This window comes from Crinia signifera, chromosome 2, assembly GCF_055691185.1.
Source record: "Crinia signifera chromosome 2, ASM5569118v1, whole genome shotgun sequence".
NCBI classification, from domain to species: Eukaryota; Metazoa; Chordata; class Amphibia; order Anura; family Myobatrachidae; genus Crinia; species Crinia signifera.
Window position 1 is genome coordinate 349,037,946 of NC_139218.1, and position 6,118 is coordinate 349,044,063.

The window sequence follows — 6,118 nt, forward strand, 5'->3', positions numbered from 1 at the left end:
TTAAGTCTATACCCTCACAGTATACATCTAGTATATTATAAAAATATACCATAAAGAATAAAGGCAATTGAATACATTCAGATATGTACTCGCTGCAAACAACATTTTTAATAGATTATTAATATTCATTTTTGCAGCATACAATGCATAAATCATAACAACTACAATGCAGACAAAGGAAGTGGTAAAAAAAGACAAGTCAGTGATAATAATAATAATACTCCAAATTAATCACATAATGTCCTTAGAATACACAATATAGGGACTATGGGTATAAAGAGATGTGGAAACTTTGCTTTAACTTGTCGTTAAGACTATTCTCTGTACTCTGTGTTGTAAAACGTTACATAAGTTTTTACTATCGTTACTAATAAAAAATATGACATGTTCAAAATGCAAATCAGGGCTGGCTAATTGGGCCTTTGAGATCTACCAACAGTCCCCATCGCAAAAATACCTTGGCGTGTGCGCAGACACCAATAATCATCAGTTGTATTAACATCGGCATTGCGTGCAAATTTGATTAAAATGATAAAGTGGTCCGTGATAATGATTCAGCCAATCGGCTCCTAACTGCCATGTTACATGCTGGGTTTGAAAAATGGCAGTTAGGAACTGATTTGCTGCTGCATGATCACCAGCCACTTTATCACTTCACCATTTCACAAATTCCTTATTCAATTGTTTTTTTAAATAAGGAATTTGTGAAATTAGTCGAACAGGAAGTCTTGACGTCCGCACTTCCAAGAGGAGGAGTTTGGAGACATTTAAAAAAAATATATATATAGCACACACAGGGACTGCAGTCTACAGCTTTGTGGAAGAGCTTGTTGGCACAACTGCAGATTCACATTGGACCAGGGACCTTCCCAGCCTCAGCTTTTGTGGAGCCTAGCAGGGTGCATGCTAATTCCAGAGGCACTCTGCAAATATTCCACCTGTGGCACCATCTCTAGGCTTGGGTAAGGGACACCCCTGTATTTTAATACATTCTGATTCCACTGTCAGTTCATTGGATAATCTTTTGATTTTTTTGTCTCTGTTTTATTATATGAAATAAATTGTTTTTATACATGTGAGTAGCCAGAGCACCTGTAGTCCTTACACCATCCACTTGTTTACAAAGACTCAGCTCAGCATCTTCTCCCCTGAGTGGATAATAGTTACTCTCTACCTATATGACCGCCATTCAATAAGTACAGCTCAGAGGATCAGAGTGACTATAGAATACGGAAAGCATTAGTGACTGCCCTACAATATTTAAAGCATCAGTTACCATTATATAATTCAGAAGAGTGACTGCTATACAAAACTGAGTATTGTTTATTGTAGGGGTGGACATGACATCAAAATGGTTCTCAACCATGGATGTTTTTGTTCTGATGGTAGTATTTTTACAATTCGATGGCAGCACTTTGATGTTTGTCCCCATTCGATGGTAAACATTTGGGTGAGTTATTTTGTTTCTGTGCAGGGAAAATACTGACTGCTTTATTTTTACACTGCAATATAGATCTCACTTGAAGTAAAACCCCACCCAAATCTAATTCTCTCTGCACAAGTTACATCTGCCCCCCTGCAGTGCACATGGTTTTGTCCATCTAAGAAGGAACTTGTCAGAAAGAGTGAACCAAAATAACCCCCCATAGTACTAAAAGCAAATCAGTTTTGCGAAAATCCTTTACTCTACATAGATGTGCAGAGCGCAAACTACATCCAATTTCTTCAACTTGTCCCTATTTCTGGCCTCCTCTGAAACAAATTAAGGTAGAAACTTAGGTACTGTTCTAAGCACAGCCCTGTCATCATGAAAAACAAGAAACGGAAACTTGCAGGACAAGGCCCCCAATTCTGAAAGTAGCCTAGCCGAGGCTATGGCTAACAGAAAAGTACGTTTCCAAGAAAGATATTTAAGATCAGCTGACTTTAAAAGCTCAAACAGAGGTTTTTGTAGAACCAACAATACCAGAGACAGGTCCCAAGGTGCCACCAGCTGCCTATATGGGGGTTTAACTATCATAACTCCCTGTAAAAATGTCTTTACTTCTGGCAACAGAGCCACTCTTTTCTGAAAGAATATGGATAAGGCAGACAGCTGTACCTTTAAAGACTGCAGGCTAAGCCCTGATGAAAACCCATCCTGGAGGAACTCTAGTGACCTTGAACCTAGAGGTGTGTACCTTCTGACGTTCACACCACCTGATAAAAAAATTTCCAAACTCGATGGTAATTAGCTGCCGACACGGGGGGGGGTATGAACAAGTAATGAATCGCATCACACATCGAATCGCATGCAATTTACTGGTGCCGTGAAACTACACAAGTACCCTTCTTCCTTAATAAGGAGGTTTCAAAAGCCAGGCCATCAAATTGATACGTGGTGTAGAAACGGTCCTTGTTTGAGTAAGTCTGGACGAAGAGGAAGACGCCAGGAGTCCGTCGACAACCTCACTATGTCTGAATACCACAACCTCCTGGGCCAGTCCAGAGCAATCAGTATGACTTGCACCACCTGTGTCCTAACTCTCTTGAGGACCCGAGCAATCATAGGAAACAGAGGGAACACATAGGCGAGGGTGAAACACCATTGAACAGTCATGGCATCCACTGCTCACACGGTCGGATCCCTGGTCCAAGAGCAGAACCTGGGGACCTGACAGTTGTGTCTGGACGCCATTAAGTCTATCTCTGGGAGCCCCCAAAGAGTTACTATTTCCTGAAAGATTTCTTGATTCAATGCCCACTCTTCTTCCTGCAGCTCTGCCCTGCTGAGGAAGTCCGCTTCCACATTCCAGATCCCCGGAATGAACACAGCTGACAGAGTTGGAATGTTCATTTCTGCCCACTGAAATATCCGCAAGACTTCCTGCATAGCCATCCTGCTGCGAGTACCGCCCTGATAGTTTAAGTAAGCCCCAGCCGTGGCATTGTCTGACTGTATGCGTATGGGTGACCCCTTCAGGAGATCCTCCACCTGTAGAAGCGTTTACCAAACTGCCCGGAGCTCCAGAATGTTGATCGGCAGTTTGGATTCCTTTTTGGACCACAGACCTTGCAATCTGAGGTGCAGGACCACTGCACCCCAGCCCCTGAGACTGGCATCGGTCGGGACGACCAGCCAATCCCACGAGCGAAGGGAACGCCCCATTTGCAGAGACTCCCAATCCGTCCACCAGATCAATGAGTTCCTTGTCTCCTGAGACAGCAACAGTGTTTCCTGTTTCATGGTTTTCAGGTTTCCTGACCAACAGGCCAGAATGTTCCACTGAAAGGGCCTTGAGTGAAACCTTGCTGGAGAGTCTCGAGAGTTGCTACCATCTTGCCCAGCAGTTTCAAACTCTGCCAAATTGTTGGATTTGGCGATTGGAGAATCGACAGCACCAACCGGCGAATGTCTATTGCCTTGGACTCTGGAAGGAACACACAATGTAGATGTGTATCCAAGATCACACCCAAAAACTGAAGTTTCTGAGTGGGTGTTAGATGAGATTTCAGGAGATTCAACATCCACCCGTGGTCTCTGACAAACTGCGTTGCCATCATCAGATGTTCCTGCAACTTTACTGCCGATTCGGCCTTGAACAAAAGGTATTCCAAGTATGGAATAATTACAATCCCTTTTAACCTGAGAGCACCTGCCATGACAGCCATCACTTTTGTGAAAACTCTCAGAGCTGTGGCTAGCCCGAAAGGTAGAGCCTAAAACTGCAGATGAGTTTCTCCTATTGCGAAACGCAGTAAAGATTGATGTTCTCTGTTTATAGGCACATGTGTCACGCGCCGCCGCGGCGGTACACGGCGGGTCCTGTACTCACCCGTCCGTGTCCGCAGTCGGCTGGCGTGTGTCGGCCTCCATGTCAGGTGAGGCGGCAGGCAGAGGTCCGGCAGTGTTGGAGGGCAGCATGGAAGTCTGCGGCGTGGTCTCGCTCTAGGCTATGGGTGCCGTGAGACCAGCGCCGCCATCTTGCTTAAGGGCAAACAGGGGATTGGGCCAGGTCAGAGCTGCACACCTGTTTCACTGTGATAGCCAATGGCAGCCGCCTTCTATGCATATAGAGGATCTGCCCAGGTAACTCAGTGTCAGTGCAAAGAGTCTTCTGTGCCGTGCACTTCCTGGAAGGCTCCTGACTCATTGTGTCCTTGTTATCCCAGCTGTGTCCGTCAGCTCGCTTTGGCTTCAGATCCAGTGCTCCTTTCCAGTCACGCTGGTCGCCAGCTTCTCTCTGGTACCCTTGGGTGCTTCCTCCTGGATTTCCCAAAGACCTCCTCTTCAGCTACCTCCAGCCGCAGTCACCTCCCATCTTCTTCCAGTTCCGGATCCTCTATTTGCCACCATCTTTTCATCTCTTCATCAGGATTTTCTTCATCATTGTTACCTGGATAAATTCATCATCATTGTCTTCTGGACATTCATCCTCATTGTCTTCTGGACATTTATCCCCATTGTCTTCTGGACATTTATCATTTGCCATTTACTTTGATTCCTCTTACAGTTGTTCTCAAAGAAGTATTTGAGTCCTGTATGACATCCTTTATTAAACCTGCTCGTTTTAACCCTACTACTGCCTCCTCCTCAGTCCCTGAGCACCACACGACCTCATCAGAATCTTCGGCCGTGACAGTTTGCACTGACCCGATGGAGTCGGGTGAAAATCAGGGATCTCTGGCAAACGTATTGCAAGGCATTATGGGCCGCCTGGAAAAAGTGGAGTCTTCACAGCGGCAAGTGGCGCAATTTTTACAATCACTGACTTCCTCACAAACCGCCCCTCCAGCGGCTACAGCAACATCTTCAGTATCCTCGGGAGGAGTTTCCGCCACGCCACCAGTCGGGTCCATTATTCCCCCTCAGTTACATTTGCCGACCCCCAGCAAGTACGATGGGTCTCCTAAAGGATGTCGCGGGTTTTTGAATCAGTGCGATGTGCACTTCACTCTCCAAGCCTCCAACTTTCCAACTGACAAGGCGCGTGTAGCCTACATTGTCTCCCTCCTCTCGGGATCTGCCCTAGAGTGGGTTTCGCCTCTGTGGGAGAGAGCAGATCCTCTACTAAACAACTACGATGATTTCATTGCCTCCTTCCGACGAATCTTTGACGAACCAGGTCGAGTGTCATCAGCCGCTGCAGAGATTCTGAGAATTCGACAAGGTAGCAGATCGGTGGGCCAATATGTGGTGCAGTTCCAGACACTAGCATCGGAGTTGGAGTGGAATGAAGAGGCTCTCGTCGCCGCGTTCTGGAATGGTCTTTCCAGCCGTCTCAAGGACGAACTAGCTACCCGTGACACCCCTTCCACTCTGACAGCGCTAATCTCCTTGTGCAATAAAGTTGATCTGCGGCTTCACGAGCGACAACTGGAAAGGACTTGTTCTGAACGTTTTCGACCTCGTTCTTCTTCTGTGGTTACTTCTCCTGTAAAGATTGGATCATCTACTCCTTCTGCCACAGAAGAACCAATGCAAATAAATCGGTCCCGTCTCTCTCCCGAAGAAAAGAACCGACGTCGCAGAGATAATCTCTGTATGTACTGCGCTTCATCTTCTCATCTTCTGATCTCTTGTCCTCTTCGTCCGGGAAACGACCGCTCCTGATCTCCACGAGGGAGGCTAGATTAGGAGTGTTATCGCCTGCTCCCTCCACCATAGACTCTACCATCTCAGTCACCCTGAGTACTCCTCGGGGACAAACGTCCATGCAAGCTCTACTGGACTCAGGTGCGGCTGGGAACTTCATCTCGGCCGACATGGCCGCACAACTCTCCATACCTCTCCAACCACTGGAACAACCTCTGGTCCTGACAGCCGTCGATGGCATCCACATCTCCAGTGGCCATGTCACCTCACAGACGGTACCGATCCATCTTCAAGTTGGAGCACTGCACCAAGAGAAGTTAGAGTTTTTGGTCCTCCCTCAGTCCTCTCACCCTGTAGTCCTAGGGATGCCGTGGCTTACCAAGCATAACCCCCATGTCGACTGGCTAACTATGGAGATTAAGGCCTGGATTAAGGACTGCTTTTCTTCTTGCTTATCTCCTGTTATTCCTATTCTTCTGAGCAAACCTCAAGCATTTTCTCCCCAGCTTCCTGCCTCCACCATACCCGCACCATACTCGTCTT